This window comes from Ovis aries, chromosome 2 (assembly GCF_016772045.2).
Source record: "Ovis aries strain OAR_USU_Benz2616 breed Rambouillet chromosome 2, ARS-UI_Ramb_v3.0, whole genome shotgun sequence".
Taxonomy (NCBI): Eukaryota; Metazoa; Chordata; class Mammalia; order Artiodactyla; family Bovidae; genus Ovis; species Ovis aries.
Window position 1 is genome coordinate 90323373 of NC_056055.1, and position 25739 is coordinate 90349111.

At 38.0% G+C, this 25739-nt stretch overlaps 1 protein-coding gene across 1 annotated transcript in view; it reads right to left on the reverse strand.

The window, feature by feature from the left end:
* The window catches only part of IFNE (interferon epsilon), a 58055-nt gene extending 32562 nt beyond the window's left edge, over positions 1-25493 (reverse strand). The window contains exon 1 of the mRNA XM_060411002.1: positions 1-25493. This exon is cut by the window's left edge and continues 20353 nt beyond it. The gene's annotated coding sequence lies outside the window, so the exon portion shown is untranslated.
* Between the last annotated feature and the right edge of the window lie 246 nt (positions 25494-25739).

The window sequence follows — 25739 nt, forward strand, 5'->3', positions numbered from 1 at the left end:
AAAATGTCCCTCTTTTCCCTAGTAATATTCCTTATTCTTAAATCAACTTCGTATATTATATACTTGTGCTTTTTTTAAATTAGTGTTTTCATAGTATATCTTGTTGTATCCTTTTACTTTTAACCTATACACTTTTTTTTTTTCACATTTAAAATGAGTTTTGGACTCTGTGGGAGAGGGAGAGGGTGGGATGATTTGAGAGAATGGCATTGAAACATGTATAATATCATATAAGAAACAAATCGCCAGTCTACGTTCAATGCAGGATATACGATGCTTGGGGCTGGTGCACTGGGATGACCCAGAGGGACGGTATGGAGAGGGAGGAGGGAGGAGGGTTCAGGATTGGGAAGACATGTATACCCGTGATGGATTCATGTTGATGTATGGGAAAACCAATACAATATTGAAAGGTAAAAAATAAATAAATAAAAAAATGAGTTTCTTATATATGGTATATAGTTGGATCTTACTTTTTATCCAGTCTAACAATCTTAGTTTTTTATTGTAGTGTCTGGGCCATTTTCATTTAATGTGATTATCAATGTGTCTGGGTTTACATCTACCATTTTGCTATTTATTTTCTAATTGCCTATATGTTCTTTTTCCTTTAGATTAATTTTTAAAAAGTGATTCCACTTTATCTCTACCATTGGTTTATTAGCCATTTTATTTTTACAATAGCTTCTCTACAGTTTATAGTCTATATACCATTTAAAGTATACTGTAAGGTGTTCTTGCCTGGAGAATCCCAGGGATGGGAGAGCCTGGTGGGCTGCCGTCTATGGGGTCACACAGAGTCAGACATGACTGAAGTGACTTAGCAGCAGCAGTAAGGATGTTACAATGTATGTCTATCTCCTCCCTTACACCCTTTGTACTATTGTTGTCAGACATTTTCATATGTTTTAAACCTCAAATGCATTGATATTGGTCCTTTAAATTAGTCAATTACATAGTAGAGAGATTCTGGATATCTGTTTTCTATATTTACTCACATATTCACTATCTAACCAACCATACCTACCATTATCACATATTTACCTACATAGATACCATTCCTAGTGGTCTTCATTCCTTTTTAAAAAAATTATATTGAACTATAGTTGATTTAGAATGCTGTGTTAACTTCTGCTGTATAGCAAAATGATTAAGTTGTACACATGCATGCAATCTTTTTTATTTTTTTCAATATGGTTTATCACAGGATACTGAAATATAGTTCCCTGTGCTATGCATGATGACCTTGTTTTTTGTCCTTCATTCCTTCTTACAGATCTAAAATCTATGTGGTATTATTTTCTTTCTTCTTGAATAACTTCCTTTAATATTTCTTGTATTTCAGTTTGACTAGCAATAAATTCTCTTGGCTTTTGTTTGTCTGAAACATTTTTTTCATTTTTGAAACACTTTTTACTAGGTATAGAATTTTAAGATGACAGGTTTTTTTCCTTTCAGAACTATATTAAAGGTATTGTCCCACTGTCTTTTAGTTTGTATAATTTCTGAAGAGAAGATTGCTATCATTCTTAATTTTATTTCCCTGTACATAATGTTACTCCTTGTTCTCTGACAGCTTTTAAGATTTTCTCTCTGTAATTATTTTCAGCAATTTTATTATGATGTGCCTTGAGGTAATTTTCTTCTTGTGTCTTCTACTTGGGAGTTTCTTGAATCTGTGCTTCTATAATTTTCATCAAAATCAGAAAAGTTTTAGACCTTACTTTTCCCAATATTTTTCATCTTTTTTTTAGGACTGTTGTAGATATGTCAGACCATTCAGTAGTATCATACGGGCCAATGATGTTTTGTTCATTTATTTTTAGTCTTTTTCTCTTTTATTTTTGATAGTTCAATGGCTATAACTTTAAGTTCATCTATATTTTCTTCTTCTCTGAATTTCAAATTCTGACAATCAACTCAATGAGATCACTGACATGTTTGGGTTTTCTCCTCCTCCTCCTCCTCGTGCTGCAGCCTAGAAATTTTCTACACAGTAAGCAGGAGCAGTAACAGGGCTAACTATATTTATTTCCTTTTTCTCAAGGATCATTATTCTATGTTTCCTGTTACTCAGTATCTGAAAGCTATTGTATCATATGTTTTATTTTGTTTTTCAGTTTAAAGTGGGAGGGTGCATTGAGTCATCTATCATGCCTGGAAGTTGAAGTTCTCTCAACATTAATGATCCAAATTAGAAGCTAGCAGACTACAACCCATGGGTCAAATCCAGTTTGCTACTCGTTTTCATAAATAAAGTTTTATTAGAGCACAACTGTGCCCATTCAATTATGTATCGCATATAACACTTTCATGCTCTAACTGGAGACTTGAGTAGTTGTGACAAAAATAGGCTTTGTCAGTGACTTCTTAGTTTTTCATCTGAATGTATGTTTCTGTTTATTCACTTTTTCCATAGATTAAAGATCTAATGTGACATTTCTCCAAAGAAAACATATAGATGGCCAATAAACACATGAAAAGATGCTCAACATCACTAATTATTAGAGAAATATAAATAAAAATACAATAAGGTATCACCTCACATCAGTCAGAATGGCCAGCATCAAAAAACCTGCCAACAATACATGCTGGAGAAAGTGTGGAGAAAAGGGAACCTTCATGCACTGTTGCTGGAATGTAAATTGATACAGTCACTATGGAAAACAGTATGGACATACCTTAAACTAAAAATAGAACTACCATATAACCCATAAATTCCACAACTGGCCATATACCCAGAGAAAACCATAATTCAAAAAGATATATGCACCCCAGTGTTCACTGCAGCGTTATTTACAATAGCCAGGACATGGAAGCAACCTACATGTCCATCCACAGCGGAATGGACAAAGAAGATGTGGTACATACATACAATGGAATATTACTCAGCCATAAAAAGGGATGAAATTGGTTCATTCGCAGAGATGTGGATGGACACAGAGAATGTCATACAGAGTGAAGTCAGAGAAAATCAAATATAGTGTAGTAATGCATATCTGTGGAATCTAGAAAAATAATATAGATGATATTATTTGCAAAGCAGAAATAGAGACACAGACACAGAGAACAAATGTATGGATACCAAGGGGAAAAGTGAGGGGGCAGAACTGGGAGACTGGATTGACACATGTATATTACTGATACTGTGTATAAAACAGATCATTAATTAGAACATGTTGTAAAGCATGGGGAGCTCTACTTAATGCACTGTGGTGACCCGAATGGGAAGGAGGTCCAAAAGGGAGAGGATATATGTGTATGTATAGCTGATTCATTTTCCTGTATAGTAGAAACTCACACAACACTGTAAAGCTTCTATCCTCCAATGCAAATGAGCCTAAAAAATAAGAAAAAATTTATGCTGTATTAGAATCCTGACTACCTCTCTGAGTTAAAAATACACCAAAACAGTTCATTAGTAAGGAAGGTATTTAAACCAAAGCATGGCAGTATAAGATCAATTACTTGTAGCCTAGTATCAACTTGTACTGTTTTCAAGAGAAATAAAGTTTGCAGCATCTAGTAGTCTAATAACTATGGTCAACAACACATTATTGCTTTGACCAACTGAATTGTTCCCATAATGCATAAGCTTATATTGAGATACTTACTGGTTAGTGTTAAATACTTCCCTGTTTTGCCTTGATTACTACAATGGACATTTATTGCTTTCTGCCTATTCACTGCCATCACCTTTCTGGGGACTATGGGTAAACACATCCTGACTTCTCTGCCTACAGTTTGTTCTTGCGCTTTTGACCAGACTCAACATGACACATGTAGTCCTGATCCAGACTACTCACTGGCTCACTTTGCTCTGGTTTCAGTGGTGATTTCAGGAAAGGTCTATGTCTCAGTGATTTCTCAGCAGTCCCCAAACTTTTCAGAACCAGGGACTGATTTCCTGGAAGATAATTTTTCCATAGATCAGGTGTAGAGGGGATAGTTTAAGGGTGATTCAAGTGCATTACATTTATTGCTCTCTTTTTTTTTAATTTTTGGGAATAGTTTATTGTGAAGCAATAAGAAAGGAAATTTTAACATATGTAATATCAGAATATGAACACATATGAAGAGAATCCTGTGATAAAGCAAAAACAATTATTTCCCCACCTTCATTTTCACATGTAGTTATGGGATTCACAACCTACTCAGTCATTATTATGCTTAATACTGTGAGGATCAAATAGCTTTTTCAGAGATTTTGTACTATTTGAATGTAATAGTTAATGGATTCTTAAGTGGTTTTAGTAGGACCATTCTCACCACAAGAATGGAAAATTGTACGCTTTATTTCTAATCTAATGCCACTGCTCCTCTGCAGCAGGTATTGGTCCTTGGCCTGCAGGCTGGGGACCCGAGCTCTACCCCTATTTTCTGAGCATAAACTTGCAAATTAAGTTAACCATATTACTTTATCTATCATAGAATGTAAGAGTTGGAAATGACCTTAAATAGCATGTAATCTCTGCTTCCCTTTCTCTTCCTGAAAAAAACTCGTTCTGAAGCCAAAAAATGGGTAGAAAAAAGGAAGCATTGCGCTGGAAGGGGGCAGGGACCGCTGGTGGTCCAGATCGCATGGTGGGGTGGCAGAGTTCAAAGAGGGTGGGGCATGTCTTCAAATGGAGAGATTACCTGGCATGAGATGTTGGAGCCTGAGAAGACTGAATATCTGCAGGGAGTGGGCAGGGCAGCTGCTATGAAAAGCCATAGGCTGAGTCGGGTGAGAAAAGCAAAGTTTCCAAAGGAAAAAGTTTCACAGTACTGTACTACAAAATTTTATTCTTTATTTGTAAAAGTTGTATAGATTTAAGTGGTTTTAATACACATGTACATCATGAAATGATTACGACACTCAAGCTAATGAACGTTACCTCACATAATTACGTAAATACTTACTAGTTTTAAAAAGTGAAAGAATAACTTTGCAGTGGAAAAGCCCAGCAGCCACAACCTCACTCACAGGATCAAAGTGAACCCCAAATGGGACAAACTGAAATCATAGATGACCAGAAAAGATGCAACTCAAACAATGCAACATTCCCTTTGTGCTCTTACTGCCAAGTGTAAATAACTTTAATCATGAAGCACCATTACTTAAACCAAACTGAGGAACACCGCACAAAACAAAACAAGTCAAAAAGCCCACAGAACTGCTACAGAATGAAAGAAACTAAAGGGACTTCTAGTTTTCAATTCTGCATGTAAGGAGCAAGGAAGTAGTGATTATGTCTCAATAGTAAGTAAAAAGCTGAACACACCAATAAATCAATAACTCTTTTAGAAGCCATACAAGGGAAGACACAGGGTAAATTGCTATCCCTCAAATTATGGAGAAAGACAGGAGAATACAAGGAATAAGAGTTCACCAGAGCAGAGACTCACAGGAGGAAACCACTGTGGGAACCAGTACAGGGTAGGAAAACCTGAACTGTTATTGATGAGTTGTTGAATGCTCAGTGAGATGAAAGGATATCGCAACTGAATACGCAGCATGATTCTGAACAGTCTTTATTTGCAATTAACAATATTATTGTTCAGTTCAGTTGCTCAGTCGTTTCCGACTCTTTGAGACCCCTTGAATTGCAGCACACCAGGCCTCCCTGTCCATCACCAACTCCCAGAGTTCACTCAGACTCACGTCCATCGAGTCAGTGATGCCATCCAGCCATCTCATCCTCTGTCGTCCCCTTCTCCTCCTGACCCCAATCCCTCCCAGCATCACAGTCTTTTCCAATGAGTCAACTCTTCACATGAGGTGGCCAAAGTACTGGAGTTTCAGCTTTAGCATCATTCCTTCCAAAGAAATCCCAGGGCTGATCTCCTTCAGAATGGACTGGTTGGGTCTCCTTGCACTCCAAGGGACTCTCAAGAGTCTTCTCCAACACCACAGTTCAAAAGCATCAATTCTTCAGCACTCAGCTTTCTTCACAGTCCAACTCTCACATCCATACACGACCACTGGAAAACCATAGCCTTGACTAGATGGACCTAAGTCAGCAAAGTAATGTCTCTGCTTTTGAATATGCTATCTAGGTTGATCATAACTTTTCTTCCAAGAAGTAAGCATCTTTTAATGTACAACTGGACAAATCTAAATATGAAGGCTGAGTATTACATGGTACTAATGTAACAATGCTGATTTCTCAGTTTTGATGATGGTATTGTGGTTATATTGGAGAAACATTCTTGTTTGTAGGAAATACACGTTTAAGTATTTGAGAGTATTAGCGCATCAGACTGGCAACTTCAGTTCAGTTGCTCAGTTGTATTCAAATCTTTGTGATCCCATGGGCTATACAGCCCATGGAATTCTCCAGGCAAGAATAATGGAATGGGTAGCCATTCCCTTCTCCAGAGGACTTTCCCAACCCAGGTCTCCTGCATTGCAGGTGGATTCTTTACCAGCTGAGCTACAAGGAAAGCCCAAGAATGCTGGAGAGGGTAGCCTATTCCTTCTCCAGCATATCTTCCCAACCCAGGAATCAAACTGGGGTCTCCTGCACTGCAGGCAGATTCTTTACCAACTGAGCTATCAGGAAAGCCCCAGCTTAAATAACCCATTTTTGAAATGTGGTAACTGAGGCATCATAGGGGAGAGTACCCTTCTTTTTACACATTATTATCACCTTTACTGTTCTTTCTTCACCTCTTCATAGTTTAATTTAGGCCAAGAATGGCAAAAATGCAGGGTAAAAAAGGGCTATACTCACCACTATAAATATATCAATATAGCATGATGTTTTAGCCCATGAACTCTAACATGTGGCATATTAGATTTAATCCCAACTTTATCTAATTTGTCTGTTGGTCTTGGACAAACTATTAGCATTTCTGTGTCTGTTACATTAATGTAAAGACAACCCATGGAGCTTTTGTAAGATCTAATTGATATAATCCAATTAATGTGTTTGTCTCAATGTATGGCACATGGTCTGTGCTAAATTAATAATATTAATATGGTATTTGTATTAGACATGATTAATAGATTATAGCACTCTTCTCCACTGATCCCTAGGTAATTGCTTTCAATATAGCTCTCCAAGTAGACCCCTATTAATCGATCACAGCTGCAAATAAGATGCTATCTATCTTCCATGGATGGTTTTTCAGTAAATGTCGATTAATCCAAAGAAGGACCAAGTGGTTGCATGTTCTAGAAGCACTTACATAACATGTACTGTTCCTCACAATACTAATTTATTCAATTTATTTTTATTGATTGCTTGCCTTCCTATCACTGCTTTAGACCTATTATTCAGTGAGGCAGAGATAAAGATCATCAGAATGTGGTTTAATTGGATTAGGATGGCTGAGGAGGGAGAAACAATAATCAAATTATATAGTACAATAGAAAATAATTAAGAGTTTAGATCAGAATAAAATCAGTTGGGAGCATCTTTTGTTCCCATCTACTGACCTCCTGTTTATAGAACCTCAGTAGATAGAGTGAGGAGAGCAAGCAGCCTAAGATCAACCCCTGAAGAGAACCAGTGTTTAAGAAATGAGTACAAGAGGACACCACGAGGGAACTAAAGAGTGACTACTACACTGGTAGAAGGAAGGCCACTTTTCAGGAAAGAAGGACAGTCTAACAGTGTCCAGTGCTGCTGACTGGATAAGCAAAATAAAGTACTGGAAAGAATATGTTGGAGTTAATGCCTTGGAAGTCATCAGTGACTTTAATAAACAGAATTTTTCAATAGGGTATTCTGGGTGGGAGCCAGATTTCAATGCTTTTAAGAAGTGGAAAAACAATGTAAGCAATGCCAACAAACAAGCAGGAGTAGGATGTTAAATCTTGAAAAGTTTTGTTAATTTCTAACTTTTGACTTGCTTTTAAAGTGAGAAAGACTAGTGGTTGGCTAGAAGTCAGTAGAGAGAGAGGAAATGGAACTCAAGGCAGGCTTGGTCTTTAGCAGGAAGGAAAGAGGAAAGCATAGGCATTGACACAGGTGTGCAGGTGTGGAAGGGGAAGTTCAGGGTTTTATTCTGATGGTTTAATTTGGTTTCTTGGTGAAGTGGGAGGTTAGATCACTTGAAGGGCCATCTTTGGGATCAATATTTGCCTTGGCACATGCTATTTCTTCTGCCTTCAAAAGTTCCTCTTATTTGCCAACCCCTCTTCTCTGGGCTTATATGCCTCCCAGAGGGCTCTAGCAATAAAGAATCTGGCTGTCAAGGCAGGAGACACAACAGACACGAATTTGATCCCTGGGTTGGGAAGATGCCCTGAAGGAAATGGCAATCCACTCTAGTATACTTGCCTGGAGAATCCAATGACAGAGAAGACTGGCGGGCTATAGTCCACGTGGTTGAAAAGAGTCAGATACGACTGAGCATGCACACACCATATACATGCTTTTATGGCCCCATTCATTGTTCTCATCATGGTCTGTAAGATTTGTGATTATTTTATTAATTTCTTTCTCTCCTAAGAAGGCACTAGCCAAGTCTTTGTTTTGCTTACATTGAAAAAGTCTGGCACATTATATTTCTAGCTCTGAATATAGTAGGGATTCAATTAAAAATTGGATGTGTAAGTGTTTTTAATTCAAAAAAAGGAGAGCTATTCTAGGTTTCAGAGAAGGAACAAGATTTAGGGTTGTGATAGCAAAGAATGTGAGGAAGAGATGGCTGATCAGGTACGAGAGTAATACTGACCTGGTGTGGCGGTCATTTATGTGTTAACTTCACTGGGCAACAGAATTTAGATACTTGGCAAACATTATCCTTGACGTTTCTGTGAGAGAATTTCTGGATGAGACTTACACGTTAATCAATGGACTCTGAGTGAGACTGACTGTCCTTCATATTGTGGATGGCCCTCATCTAATCAGCCAGAGGTCTAAATAAAACAAAAAATCAATCTCCTCCAAGCAAGAAAGAATTCCACAGTGACTTGAATTGAGTCAGCAACTTGCCTTGTACAGGCCACTGTACAGATTTCGGATCTGCCAGCCTCCAAATGTGTATGTCACTGTGTACATACACACATCCCATTAGTTGACTATTACACTAGGTAGACTGCTGAACCTAAGTTAATAATGGCATCAATTTTACCTTGCTTTGAGCAGAAGCAGAGAATGTCCACAGTCCACCCAGGATTGGGGTTTTGCCAGGTGATATTCCACTGAATGATAATGAAATAATTTCAAGATATTAGTAAGAGAGTAGTGGAAGTGTTGGACCCTGGAACTGTTAATAGGTGAGTACGGACTATATACCTAAGTGATCAACTTCAGGAGTGGGACAGTTCTCCTAAAACCCTCTGATCCTATTTCACAACTGACTTCTGATTTTCTCTAGTTTGAATACTTGGTTAGATAACATTGTTACTTGTGTGTCCATACATAAGGCAATATCCAAATAATAGCCACTGCTTACTGAATATACACTGTCTAGGAAACACTTCTGAAAACGCTTTACGTAGTCAAGTCTTTAATCTTCTTCCTTTCTCTCCCTTTCAAACCTCAGCAGGATTTTTTGGTAAAATAATATGAAGAGAATCTCAGTATTATAACACATCAAAGTTATGAAAAGCGGTCCAGATAACAAGAGAGAAATTTGTCCTGTGTATGTTCTGACAAATTAAATGACCTAAGCTTTTATAAGATAAACAGTAAAAGGTACCCAAAGCTCTTCAAAGAGAAAAGCTTTAAAAAGGCAAGTATGAGGCATAATCTTGAGGACATTTCATCTTGTGGCCAGAAGTGAACCAGGAAATTAGGCAGGAAAGGGAAGAGAGGTTTAACCCGAGGGAAAATGAAGGAGGGCAATGAATGGGATGGGACCCTGGACAGCTGTCCAAGATGGTCTCTACGGACTGAAAAGCATCTCAAAGGGAAAAGTAAAGAAATGGCTTGTATTTTCTCTGACTGCCAAGTGGGTTCACTGCTGATTAATGGTAAGACAATTTCCTTTCCAGTAGTAGGCAACACAACCACAATTTTTCAAAATCATTTACTTAACTAACAACTATACCTCTTACTTTGAGGGAGACATTGTTCTAGGCAAACTACCAATATTAATCCATTTAATCCACACTATTCAATGAAGTATTATTATTATCCCCACTGTACAAACAAGGATGTTCAAAGATATATTAAATACAAATGCTGTACATCACTAAGAAAATGCATTAATATTATTTCTAAATTTTGTTTAGGATTTGGGGATTAACATATACACACTACACAAAACAGGTAAATAACACGGACATACTGTATAGCACAGGGAACTCTATCTATACTCAGTATCTTATAATAATATATAATGGGAAAAAATTTAAAAAGTATATATAATTTTAAAAGAAAAATTCTAATTTTTATAATATGCTTCAGAGGGAGGTCTTATTATCTCCACTTAAAAATGAAAAGGAAAAAATACTTTTGATTTAAATAATTAAATTACATTTCCAATCCCATGAACTTGTATTTCCTGTTATGAAGAAATAACAGGGTCAAGAATTACCCTCCCATCAGAAACAACTAGAAAATTAGACAAAACACAGGCAACAACAATTTTTGGTCATTGGATAACAGGTAGTGGAAGACTGTGATCCTTGAGATGAGAAACAAATGACGCTTTTTGCTTGGAGGCAATTTCTAGACTAGACTGCAGGGAGGAGAAACCTCTCTGGACAATCTGAATTGAAGAAAGAGATATCAGAGTTTGTAGCGCTCAACAGAGCTAGAATTAGCAGGGCACAGTAGCCACCAGGGTGGAACTGTCTAAAATTTGAGAGGTATATTCTTGAGCCTTCGGGGGTTACTAATGGGTGTATATGTTAGGTAAAACCTTATAAAGCACAACAAGTACAATCTTCAGAAGAAAATAATTACCATGAACTTTCAAGCTAAAGAGCATATTCAGGATTGGAAAGCATTCAAGTTTCTACCAGCCACATAGAATACATCAGGCATTCTATTAGAGTCCCCTTAAAGAGCCACTTTTATATGTGGAACTAAATTAGTCCTAAAGTAAAGACTACTCTAGACCTGTCAAGAGAGCTTAAGAATAAGACTAGAAAAAGCCAAACTCATCTGCAATCAATATGACTGCCTGACAGAGCAAAAGCCAAGACGCTTACATAAGAAATACATAAAAATCCAGCATACTAAAATATAAAATCACCATGTCTGGCATTCAATTAAAAATACTGCACATATAAGGAAATAGTCTGACCCATACCTAGGAGAATAATGAGTTAATGAGTCAGACAGAGAAATAGTGGAGTCAGGCCCCACCCTGAAATAGTACTGCTTCTGAAATCCAGCAAACTAGAGGTACAGTCCGTGGTGAGTTAGTTAACCTTAGTAAGTCTCCACTTTTGTTAAACTGGCATGCTAATAATAACATGGAAGTTGTAAGAGTTAAAATAAGGTAACATACATAAATTGCCTAGTATTAGCAATTTAATATTTACTTATTTCTTGCCCTTCTGAAGTCCTCTTCCCCCTTCAGTTCATATTTACCTAATATTATGAATTCTTCCTCAGATCGAAACTGAACTAAGATTCCGTATCACTGGCCTCTGATGTCAAATATCTCAGTTTAGGCTTATCAATTCTTCCTTTCCTGAAGCAACATTTGAAGGATTAAAAGAGACAAACACCAGAGAAGTCACTGTAACCTCACAGAGCTTTATCACATTTGGGGTTCATTAATCTCAGAGTCTCAAGAAGACCTTGGTCGGCTTCACTCCTTGGTAGAGCAAAGAGAAAAATAAACCAGGAGACTATAAAATACTAAAGAGGTGGAACATTTGCCCTTTGACTTCTTAACCCAGCCTACATTTTTTCAAGGCTCTAAGCAACTATCAAGAGACAGAGTTGTCTGAAATCAATACTACTACCTTATATAGCCACCCAAAAGCAGATAATGAAGACTGGTGCCTACCTGGCCCAGAGATCAATGAGTTTGCCGAGTAATGTAGTCTGACCACCTAGCCATACATTTCTTTTGGTATAGGACTGGAAGGATGATGAGTGCAGAGGTTATGACCTAAAGTGGTTCCAGGAAATTCTTAGATTGGTGAGAGTATTATCAAAAGACCAATGAGTTGGTAGGGTATCTAAGCGGTCTATAAACTGCCATGCCAGGAACACAAATTCACCTGAAATTTAGGTAAAAATACTCTTTGTAGGCTAAGATAAGAAGTGTTGCCTCAAGTAAACAATGTGCTCCTCTAAATAAATAAACTAAAAACTAAGACAAGATATTGCAACTTAAAAATCTCACTAAAGGTGTAGTAGTAGATTTGCAAAGTTCTTTATGAAGGCTGAAAATTTATGCCTAGAACATGGAGGCAGAAACACTGAACAGATTTACTTAAATTCAGTTTCAATTTTCTAGGCTTAAGTTCTTATTAACATTGGGTCAATTTATCTTCGTAATCAACTTCCTGAGGGCATCTCAGTTTCATCCATCTATCACTGTCAAACTGCATTGCATTGCACGTGGATTGTTTACCAGCCAAGCCACCAGGGAAGCAACCTGGTAAGTCAGGAAAGCGAATCTGTGTGGCCTTGGGTCACATGTGAATGCAAGCTGAGGAAGGTCATTCTAAAGATGTAAAACAGGGAGACTGCTTCCCCAGAGTGGCCCCTCTGGAATTCAAGACGAGATCCCTTAGAAATGGCAACACAGAGCCAACAACAGGTAGCAACTGGGGCGTGGGTGGAGCAAACTGGAACAATGACAGGGTCTTTGATAAGCATCTTGTGTGGCGACAGTTCTCCCCTTTGGGGTAGAAATAAAGGTTTTATAAAAAGTCTTCAGACTCAGAAACAAATGTCCTCTTTGTCACTGTGACTGGGTAGCAAATACAGCCAGGTCATAAAATGAAACCACTGATTAGCCTTGGGAATATAAATGGAGACTCTTCCTGCTCATCTCACCCATCCTGAAAGTCAGAACAAGACTAAGATCACCCTGAAATGAACTGACTCCCCTGCTGGCGGTGTACTGATACTTTCAAAATGGTTCAGTTACACCAGTTCCTGACGTCCTTAGGGGTTCTTTTTGGTATGCATCAGTATGCATAATATGTTTTTTCACTTTCTAAAATTAAATTTTATTGGACTATAGTTGCTTTGCAATGTTGTGTTAGTTTCTGTTGTACAGCGAAGTGAATCAGCTATATGTTTATATGTATATTGCCTCTCTTTTAGATTTCCTTCTCAGGACTCATAATACTATGTACAAGGCAGAAAACAGCATTTTAAAAGAAAGCATCTTATATCATAGAAGGGGGAAAATGGACACTATGAAATACTGCTAGTCAGCTGTTACGGGGATAGAGTTGAATATAACATATTGTACTACTACAACTTTGAGGTTATTTGGAGGAATTTCAGAAACCAAGGAAACACATTATTTTATATTCATCACATGGACTTTTAAAAAACATATAATTTTGTATCATAGCTCATGGCCACATTTTTTGTATTTTCACATTACCATCCCACACAGTTTACGAAAAATATTGCTTTTTTTATCCCCAGAGAAGGGTATGAGGCTAAAAACTATAGTACTTAATTTTAGATTTTAGTAAAATTGAACTTTTCCATCTCTAATTCATGTCTACTTAGCCATAATTAGAAAATCACACACTGATGTGAAAAGAAAAATTGCAGATATGTATGGTGGGGGAGAAGTAAGGCAGGAGACCAAGGGCATGAAGATGGGCAATAGGTACAAAGCATTTTGTAATTCACTAAGTATAGGCACAACCACTCTTCTAAATAAGAAAAGCAATCAATTTTCTGAAAGCCTAAACATTTTATATTAGACTTATTAATTTTAAAATTATTAATAATTAAGGACTTCCCTGATGGCTCAGATGGTAAAGAATCCGCCTGCAACGTGAGAGACCTGGGCTCGATCCCTGGGTCGGGAAGATCCCCTGGAGAAGAGAATGACTACCCACTCCAACATTCTGACCTGGAGAAATTCCATGGAGAGAGGAGCCTGGCAGGCTGCAGTCCATGGGGTTGCAAAGAGTTGGACACGAGTGAGTGGCTTCCACTTTTATTTTCAAGCTAAAGAAGACCACTGGTTCTTGGACTCAATGGAACAAAGATTTTGCAAGTTAAAGCTAGGAGAGCTACTGCTAAAATGAAATAATGGCAAGCATTTCTCAATGCATATACAATAAGTTAATGAACAGAGTTTTCTAAATTGTAAGCATCTTCATCATAAATTGGTCTTAAACCAGTAGTGTGGGCAGCCATTTATCTTGATATCTCAAGGTGGTTTCTGATTTGTCCATAATGTATAATTAAGGTTGTCATAGCAATAATTCATTAAGTTCTTATAATAACACCATGACTCCTCTACATGTTCTCTCCCTTAAAGACATTAGAAAACAATAGCCTAAGACCATTGAGCTTAAATAAATAAAGAGAAAGGTACCCAGGCATCTTTCTGTGCTTCAAACAAAATGAGGACTCTGGCTGTTGTCTGTGGAAAAGAAGAGGCTGGCCCATTAGGCAAAGTTGATATCCTTGGCCATCTTTTCAAAGGATGAAGTATCAGTAAGTACTACACAGTTAATTTTGAGACTTTTCTGGAAGGCAGTGCTGTCATTAATCACTCTTGATGTTCCTCCTAAAAGGAACTTGTTTTTAAAGTACTTGTTACTTCTTCAAAATCTAGACAGTGAGGGTTTGATATGACCTACTTACTGAAAATTGTCACTTTAACAAATATTTATTGACTGCCTGTCAATAACAGCAGTGATATTTAGATACTCTTCACTTGATTCCTAAGAGACTGGTTTTGATTTTTACATCAGTGTTTTTCTAAATCATCACTCCTCTTGGCCTTCCTGTGAGAAAAATTAAGTTGTTAGCTTTCAGATTCTCTTGTAATTTTGCCATCTTTTAAGAGCAACTGGAGAATTAAACCCCCAAACCAACATACATCAACAAGGAATTACAAATATTAGCTAAAGGCAAGAGAAATGCCATAGAAGATTTTGCGTATCAGCACACTACTTGATTACACTCAGTCCATTAATGCTTAAAAAAATTAAAGGAATGCTAAACTCTTTCTGGCTATAGCCATAAAAGGATGTTTTCAGCACATGAAGAAAAGTGGAAGATGAGATTAAATTAGAAACAGGCTATTTTTCTATGGGGCATACCATTTGCTGATATGTATGTAATACTCTGTATTACATAACTTCAGAATTAAATCAAGGTTGAAAGGTTTTGGAAATTCACAAGATATTAGACTTGACTTCTTTAATCTAGAAAAGCCTTTTCTTCCTATGATTTCTTTAACTCAATCACTGAACAGTATTTTTGAGTTTAGCATTAAAAGATCTGATCTAAAGCAGAACATGAAGAGTTCCAGTCTCACACGTACTTCAGAGTTTATTCAAAATTCTTGACAGCAATGATGAAGGATGGTAAGAGAGAGGACAAACACCAGAAAATGGGAATTGATGTGGGTTATATCACAAAAAGATGAGGAAAAGGAAAGACAAGGAATCTTTAAGGGTTAAGACTTTTTGGAGTATCTGCATACTTAAATCTTGCAAGTGTGTGAAGAAGTCCCATAAATGGGTGGTTTGATGAACAAAGTTCATTATGACATAGAGGAGAAATAGTGGAAGGGAAAGCCAAGGGATATGTTAACCAATAAAATTATTTTAGTGTTTCTGTCAGTGTGATTAGGATATATTAGAGTAGGGGAAAATAATTCTCAACTTTTAAGCATATGTAGATACATTAATAATATTCAGTCCTGGCATCTGGTGAGTATAAGCAGACATTCCTCACACCCTTTATGAAGAGACCCTCTGCCCACAATGTCTATGTCCTAGGTAGCCACGTGTGTTTATTTAGAGATGATTGGATCAGAGGTGGTATGTGACACAAGAACTGCCTCCACTAGAACCCTATGTTGTGGTCAGGTACAAGAAGAGCTGAACCCATCAGCTTCTCACTCTTGGGAATTAGAACTGGGATACTGAAGACCCTGTTACAATTAACAGTGGGAGGGGAAGCTAAAAGGTTGTGATGCAGACAGTGTAGGAGCAGGTGGTGGCACTCACATAGCAGCCCCTTCTAAACCAAAGCTATGAGAAAGAGAAAAATGAGTAATTAGAAAAGTGTTGGAGCAGACTCTTGAAGAGTCCCTTGGACTGCAAGCAGATCCAACCAGTCCATCCTAAAGGAAATCAGTCCTGATTATTCATTGGAAGGACTGATGCTGAAGATGAAACTCCAATACTTTGGCCATTTAATGCAAAGAACTGACTCAATGGAAAAGACCCTGATGCTGGGAAAGACTGAAGGCAGGAGGAGAAGGGGAGGACAGAGGATGAGATGGTTGGATGGCATTACTGACTCAATGGACATGAGTCTGGGTAAGCTCCGGGAGTTGGTGATGGACAGGGAGGCCTGGTGTGCTACAGTCCATGGGGTCACAAAGAGTCAGACATGACTGAGTGACTGAACTGACTAAACTGCGAAAAGTGTACTGAAGAAGAAAATGGGAGTAGACTTTCAGAGGGAACAGGAAGCCATGAGCAATACACACAGGATACGACAGGTGAAGAAAACGGCATTCCCTTATAGCTGCTTTGACTCTTTGACATTGTCTAGTTGCAGTCATGAACCCTTACACTGGACCCCTTCTCCCTGAGGTAACCTGAGACTCTGACCCTTGAAATCGGTAGAGCTTAACCACATCAGTAGCTTATATAATAAAGCACTCCCCAAACGCCTGGGCAAGGAAATGAGCTCTCACTGAGCAGACGGCCTGCAGCAACTGTAGTGCTTCCATATGTGTGTTTTATAACTTAATAAAACGTGATCCCTTGGAAGTACTTTGTACATTACACAACAATTGATAACTATCATGGCAAATTCATCAAACGTATTAAATGTGTAAGGTTTTGTACTAGGTAATGTGAAGACATACACGAAGTAACACAGGCATTCTCCCTTCACAAAGCACTCTTAGGAGTCTCTGACTAAACATATAACACCTCTACCTTGGAATGTAATTCTTTGATCATTTTCTATCTAAATCAGGTTCCCTTGTCATGTTTCCATATGCAAAAAAGTACTACCCTATCAGTTTCCCTGGTAGCTCAGCTGGTAAAGAATCTGCCAACAATGCAGGAGACTCTGGTTCGATTCCTGGGTTGGGCACTCCAGTATTCTTGCGCTTCCCTGGTGGCTCAGACAGTAAAGAATCCTGCAATGCAGGAGACCTGGGTTCGATCCCTGGGTTGGGAAGATCCCCTGGAGGAGGGCATGGCAACCCCTCCAGTATTTTTGTCTAGAGAATCCTCATGGACAGAGATGGCAGGCTACAGTCCAAGGGCTCACAAAGAGTAGGACATGTCTGGGTGACTAAGCACACATCATAATCAAACTTGTAACAGGTTATCTCTTTCCTTAAACTCCAAGCCATGGCAAGGTACTGACTATGTATCTGGTACATGATATGTGGTTAATAAGTACTAAATGATGAATAAAAACTGAGAAAGTCTAGGCTAAGACACAGAAGGTTGGGTACCAGACTTCTGTAATTCTCAAAAAACTGCTAGAGTTTTTATACTCACTGAAGGCAGTGATGCAGAATCATTAAATTTAGGGAAACTATTCATCTATAGATGCTAGTGATTTTAATTATAAAAGATGGGTTTTCCAGAAATAGACTTAGATAGGAAACAAATTTATGCTTCAGTTCAGTTCAGTTGCTCAGTGGTGTCCGACTCTTTGTGACCCCATGAACCGCAGCATGCCAGGCCTCCCTATCCATCACCAACTCCCAAAACCCACCCAAAACCATGTCCATCGAATCAGTGATGCCATCCAACCATCTCATCCTCTGTCATCCCCTTCTCCTCCTGCCCTCTATCTTTCCCAACATCAGGTCTTTTCCAATGAGTCAGCTCTTCGCATCAGGTAGCCAAAGTATTGGAATTTCAGCTTCAACATCAGTCCTTCCAATGAACACCCAGGACTGATCTCCTTTAGGATGGACTGGTTGGATCTCCTTGCAGACCAAGGGACTCTCAAGAGTCTTCTCCAACAACACAGTTCAAAAGCATCAATTCTTCTGCACTCAGCTTTCTTTATAGACCAACTCTCACATCCATACATGACCACTGGAAAAACCATAGCCTTGACTAGATGGACCTTTAATGGCAAAGTAATGTCTCTGCTTTTCAATATGCTGTCTAGGTTGGTCATAACTTTCCTTCCAAGGAGTAAGCATCTTTTAATTTCATGTCTGCCATCACCATCTCGAGTGATTTTGGAGCCCAGAAAAATAAAGTCAGCCACTGTTTCCCCATCTATTTGCCATGAAGTGATGGGACCAGATACCATGATCTTAGTTTTCTGAACATTGAGCTTTAAGCCAACTTTTTTCACTCTCCTCTTTCATTTTCATCAAGAGGCTCTTTAGTTCTTCTTCACTTTCTGCCATAAGGGTGGTGTCATCTGCATATCTGAGGTGATTGATTCAATCTTGATTCAAGCTTGTGCTTCCTCCAGCCCAGCGTTTCTCATGATGTACTCTGCATGTAAGTTAAATAGGCAGGGTGACAATATACAGCCTCGATGGACTCCTTTTCCTATTTGAAACCAGTCTGTTGTTCCATGTCCAGTTCTTTTTTTTTTTTTTTTTCCAACCCCATAGACTGTAGCCTGCCAGCCTTCTTTGTCCATGGGGTTCTCCAGGCAAGAATACTGGAGTGGGTTGCCATTCCCTTCTCCATCCATGTCCAGTTCTAACTGTTGCTTCCTGACCTGCACACAAATTTCTCAAGAGGCAGGTCAGGTGGTCTGTATTCGCATCTCTTTCAGAATTTCCCACAGTTTATTGTGAACCACACAGTCAAAGGTTTTGGCATAGTCAATAAAGCAGAAATAGGTGTCTTTCTGGAACTTTCTTGCTTTTTCCAAATGATATAGCAGGGAGAGGGTGGGGAATAAATTAGGAGTTTGGGATTATCAGATACACACTACTATATATAAAATAATGAACAAAAAGACCTACAATATGGCACAGGAAACAATCTTGTAATAACCTATAATGGGAAATAATTTGATAAATATATATATATATAACTGATTATATATACACAGATAAAATGAATCACTTTGCTATATACCTAAAACTAACAGAACACTGTAAACGAACTGTATTCTTTTTAAACTGGTTTAATTTTTTAGTCTGTGGCCTTGTTACCAGTTAAATTTTTACCGTCATTTTTTTCTTTTTCATTCTGAAGTGCTGATTCTTCTAAGATTAAAAAACTGATCTTCCTCAAATTACTTCCTTGCTCTTTCTCCTCACCTCTCTCCCCAAAATACGGCGATAGAGTCAACATATTTTTTAACGGCTAGTCACTGAAGTCTACTATATGGATATCTTACACAGTTTCAGAAATCAGGAAAGATTTGCAAGTGAAAAGGCAGGTGAGAAAACACGGGCAGATACCATCTTGGTCACAGAAATTCCAAGTGCTCCTCTAGAAATTCTTTTAACAGCCAGGTAATTAATTTGGAATCAGCATGTCAAGTAATTCATTTTTCAGCAATTAGATAGAACATATTTCCAAAAAATGCAAACTATGAAGGTGGCCTGCTTCCCAGTAATACATCATCTTCCTGTAATGCCATCCCAGTTTTGTTTCCTCACACACGCTTGATGATCTCCTCAGGACACATCTCTTTGGACCGCTAGAATTTTAATCTCAAATTAAGCTAATTATCTTTGCTGACATTTTCTAATTTGCAATTCTCATGACATACACAGGCACTGTAAGGCAAATCTCCCAGTGGCATCTTCTGATTTAAGACTTTGAAGGCTCTCCAGACTATTTAAGAAAGGGTATCTGCTTTTGTTGCATAAACACAGGTGATGTGCCTGCTCTGTCAATGGAAACTGCCACCTTTGGGCACTAAGAACCCTTTTATCTGAAAAAAAGACCACACACCTAGCCTCAAATATTTGCTCAATTGGATATTCAACATATAAATGGACTTTCTTCAACTCAGTTCAGTCACTCAGTCGTGTCCAACTCTTTGTGACCTCATGGACTGCAGCACACCAGGCTTCCCTGTCCATCACCAACTCCCAGAGCTTACTCAAACTCATGTCCATCAAGTTCGTGATACCATCCAATGATCTCATCCTTTGTTGTCCCCTTTTCTCTTTCCGCCTTCAATCTTTCCCAGGATCAGGGTTTTTTCAAATGTGTCAGTTCTTAGCATCAGGTGGCCAAAGTATTGGAGTTTCAGCTTCAGTCCTTCTAATGAATATTCAGGACTGATTTCCTTTACGATGGACTGGTTGGATCTCCTTGCAGTCCAAGGGACTCTCCAGAGTCTTCTCCAACACCACAGTTCAAGAGCATCAGTTCTTCGGTGCTCAGCTTTCTTTATAGTCCAACTCTCACATCCATACATGACCACTGGAAAAACCATAGCTTTGACTAGATTGACTTTTGTTGGCAAAGTAATGTCTTTGCTTTTTAATATGCTGTCTAGGTTGGTCATAACTTTTCTTGCAAGGAGTAAGTGTCTTTTCATTTCATGGCTGCAGTCACCATCTGCAGTGATTTTAGAGCCCCTGAAAATAAAGCCTGCCACTCTTTCCACTGTTTCTCCATCTATTTCCCATGAAGTGATAGGAGATGCCATGATCTTCATTTTCTGAATGTTGAGCTTTAAGCCAACTTTCCCACTCTCTTTCACTTTCATCAAGAGGCTCTTTAGTTCTTCCTCGCTTTCTGCCATAACGGTTGTGTTATCTGCATATCTGAGGTTATTGATATTTCTCCCAGAAATCTTGATTCCAGCTTGTGCTTCTTCCAGCCCAGTATTTCTCATGATGTATTCTGCATATAATTTAAATAAGTTACCAGTTGGGCTTTGCTTTCAAAGACACAACATATATTATCTTTAGATCAGGGAAACAGTAGTAGTTCCTGACAATAACTAAGTATACAATCATATATGCAATGCACTGGCAAAGTCTATTAACACTCAAAACTAAAATTTTCTTCATCTATGAATAATACACAAATTTCTCAGTTTGGACCACGCTTTGAGGAGACTTTAGGAAACATCTGACCCAATCCATAAAGTTCTCCCCTGCTGCTCCAGAACAGGTATTTGCTTACCTACACTTCCATTTTCCAAAATCTGGGTATGCAGGCAACTCTTCCACAATCTTTGCTATATACACTTATCATCATAAATATAACATTTTAAAATTCTTAAAATGTTAAAACAAATTTACTTTCAAAAGGAAACTCTAACATGTATTTTTCTAATATACATTAAATAAGTACATAAAATGTTTATATGAAAATAAAACACATTATCTAAGTGTCAGTGAAACTAAAAGTAGTACTCTGGTCTGTTTCGAGACACATGTGACCAGAACAGGAAAGCCACTGCAGTGGGTGCTCTAGCTGTCTTTTTTGCTTCTGCATTCCCAGGTGAGCAGAGCTGTTAGTTTTGCTGCTATAGATATACTGACAAATAATGAGACCCTATGATTTAAAATGTTATAGCCAGGTTTATAACAAAATGTTTCAATTTTATTAAAATTTCAATCATTTCAAAAGCAAACTTTTACATGGATAAAGGGAGAAAGGGAATGTTGGAAAGAATTTATAAACAGTATCTTAGGACTTCATATGACTTCATCCCATTTCTGAAGCAGTTTCTTAATTTGAACTTCATAATAAGCCAATGAGATAAGAGAAATGTATAGGAGTCATAGAATTATTATTATTATTATTTGAAGGTTGGTAAGATAAACCAGTGTTAAAACACAGTAAGAGAAGCTGGATCTTTCTTTAAGATAAAACTAACTACAATATCACCTTTTTTTTCTTTTTTGATTGGAATTCGTTAGCAAATAAGTGATTCAGACTAAATGAGAACAAACTTCTGCCTTTTAACTCAAAATCACAATTTTTAGATGATTTTTAAATTGGACAGTAATGACATAAAGCAACAAAACATTTAACGAAGTCTAAATTACTACTGAAAATCAACTACTTTCTTTTTGTAGACTGTCTTCCAACTTGCCTACATGCTTAGCTTGCACAGCTGTATTTTTCTTTTTTCTTTCTACTGTATCATATAGTCTTCTACGATTACCCCAATTTACAAATAAGGTAACAGATCAAATGATCTGTCCAAATTCATATATACAGTTAGAAAATAACAGAACTGAGATTAGAACCAAGGTCTTTTCTCATATTATGAAGTTCTATTACACCATATTGTCTCAGAGAGAAAAAGAGGTCTCCATTTTAAAAAAAGAGTCCGCAAAAGTCTAAATTTAAGCAATAGGTCAATTAAGATGTAATCCTTTAGTTTATAGAAAGATTACCACCATAGAAGTCCTATAAATGTTGAAAATTTCCCCTCTGCATTATCAGACTTAGTCTCTAGCCTCCAGGAGCTCACATATCATTTGCAATGTAACAGAAATCTTAGAGAAGAATGTATATTTAGAGGCATAGGATTTTGGTCAATATCAAGTCAATTGGAAAAGAAAAAAACATCTTGGAAACTGTAACGAGATCCAGCGGAGAAAAAATAATTGAAGTTAAAAACAAGCCCACAGAAGCACATCTGCAGCCGACGGTGCTCCTGTACGCAGTTATATGGCCTGTTTATGTAAGAAACCTCAGGGTATGAAGCACAATTACAAAACACTGCTCCAGTTTTCCATAAGCACAGATGCAGTGGGAAAGCAGGCTGCTTTCATGACCATGCCCAAGTTCCATGCTGGAAACTGCATATATTTTAAAAAATCTGCCCTGTGGTTCAGGATTTAAAACAAATGTTCTCGAAATATGGTACACTGTCAAACTGCATCAAGAAAAGGTGCTTGTTAAAAATGAAGATTCCTGAGTCTCAATGAAGACTTATTAAATCAGAATGTTCAGGGGATGGTTTGGGACCCGTTTTTTTTTTTTTTTTTTTTAAACAAGCTCTCCCAGTGATTGATAATATAACACTAAAGTTTAAAAACCACTGATTTGAGGAGATATTGGATACTTCAGAAAATTAATTTTTTTGCCTCTCATTTTGATGTTCCTAGAGCCCAAGTTTTGTCCCCCGCCCCCGGCCCCCACCATGATCACTTAAAATCAATCAAGTTTGGGTGTTTATTGAATTACAGTAAAACACCCTAAGATGTTGAGGAGTCATCTCAGTGAGCTTAGGGTTCATTTCCATCACAGATCCAGCTCATCAACAGTATTCACATCAAGGGGGTAGTGGATATCTTTCAATGGATGTAGATGAGTATAACAGAACTCTGAGAAAGGTAGAAACAGCCCAAACAAGCTCACAAAACAAGTTTTGAGAACTGAGTTATGGGTTAAAAGAAAAAAGTATTATACAACAGCAGTTCCTAGAATAGACAGAATGTCTTAGCCTATTGATTCTACATCCATTTTCTTTACTAGCAAGATAAAGAATGAATAAGGTGAGGTGGATCTCTGATTTTAGCTACAGCTATTGTGTGGATTCTTAAAAGAATGAATGGGTAGTTGTCCATCGTATCTATTTTTATTCCAGGTGCAGTGTAAGTAAACATTCTAAGTTTGGGGGTAAAATAAGTCATGGGCAATAGTAGCTTACATAATGATCCTCGAGGGCTGGCTGCTCTGTGCATTTATTTCTGGCTGATAACTTGAAGAATTCAAAGAACAAAAAGAGGTGATAAACACACAAACCATCAATACTGAGATGATAAATCCGTACATAGTTCAGGTTAGGAAAGCAGCATATTATTACTTAAGTTACTTATCATACTGAATTTATAAAATGTCTCTCATCATCTTCACGTATCAACAGAACTTTTACAAGACTTGAAGACTAAAATTGCCATACTTTGTATATTTTTGTTAAATTCACAGCTGAGATTAATATACTTTGAGGTGGCAAGACAAAAACGTATAATAAACACTTTCTGGATGTTGTAGTTATAATACCAAGAGTAACGATAAATAAGTCACAAGTAGTGACTGTTATTTTATTTCTTGGAAAAGCATCAAAATCAAAATAAAATTAAGTTTATTAAAAGCAGAACTTTTTTTTTTTACTAAAACTTCAATGCTTAAAAACAGGATCACCAAGCAGCATTTACCACATATTTTTATTCTGTTAAGTGAATCTGTGAAAGTTGCTTTTAAAAGAGATCCACAGCCAATGAGCAACTCTAGAAATACAAGAAGTTAGAGGAGTGAGAACCAAACCAGAGAGGAGAAGAATCTGAGACACTGGACAATGAATTCCCTGGCTTTTCAGAACCTCTGTCTCTCAAGAGAAAAGCCCTCGGGTTTTGGCAGAACACTTCCACACATCCCATGGCTGGCCACCTGCTTCTAGCTAGAGAAAAGTTAACTTTTCTTAGTAGTAAAATAAAATTTGTTGCGTGTCTACTACAACTACTACATATACGTCAGGAGTTTTAGACAGTCACTTTTCAGACACAAAGAAAGAACCATCTGGCTAAAACATCTCATTTCTTTGTCTTAGGAATCCTGAAGGGTTAGTAATATTATCTTCAATTTATAATTGAGAAAATTCTAATTCAAAGGTTAAATGACTGTCCGAGAACACGAGTGGTGAGATTCGAACCTAAGTTTTATTCTGAAGCCCATGCTTTCCCCACTATCATGTGCTGACTTCCACAAGTCTATGGACCCAATGATAGACACAGTCATCCCTCAGTATATGGGGGGCAGGGACTGATTCCAAACTCCATGGATACTCAAGTCCCTTATATAAAATGATGTAATACAGTTAGTGCTCTGCATTTTCATGTTTAAGCAACTTTGGATCAAATTTCAGTCTGAATATGGAGGACTGACTCTATGCTGGGACTGTTTAAAGGAGTTAGATTTGCAAGCCCAGAAGGGTTTTACCAAAAGCATTCATAATGGGAAGAGATTAACATCTTTCCTGCAAAGAAAGTCAGGATGGAGTCTCAAATATATGTATTAAGGGCTTACCATGTGTCAGGGTCTGGGAATACTGTGGTTGATCAAGACACAGGGTCCCTAACTCTCAAGGAGCTTACAATCTAATGAGGGAGATAAAGACACTTAACCAGCCAACAAGTGTGTTTCAGATAGTGATCAATGTTTTGAAAACATAGGGCAGGATGCAGGCAAGTTGGATAACAGGAATGTGACAGCTGTTGAAGAGTGTGGTCAAGGCAGGCTTCCCTGAGGAAGCAATGTTCTTGTTAAGACCCAAGTGAAGAGGAAAAGGCAGGAACATCCTGGATGTGTTCAGAGATCAGCCAGAAAGGCCAGCGAGGCTAAAATGAAGAGACTCAGAGCATGGCAGGTGGGGTCAGGGAGGTGAGTGGGGCTGCATCCTGGCAACCCACATCCAGGGAAGGGCACGCCTCCAGAGCACTGCATTGGGGGGTGGAGAGCGGCATGCAGATGGCCATGGCTGCTTTCGGACAAGAGAGATGGCAATATGTTGGCATAGCAGGTTCACAGTGCAACAGCTATGCCAGCATCTTGCCTCCTCTCCAGTTCCAAGTTACAGGAGCAACACCAAGACTCTTCGGCGTTTTGCTTTTCCAAAATCTTCCCTTCCACCTGAGGGAGGCAAAGCACACCTGTTAATCGAAAATGCAAACTGGTTTCTGAATATTACAGCACAAGTCTTAAAGCATCCAATTTTGAAGATATAGTTTAAGCATAG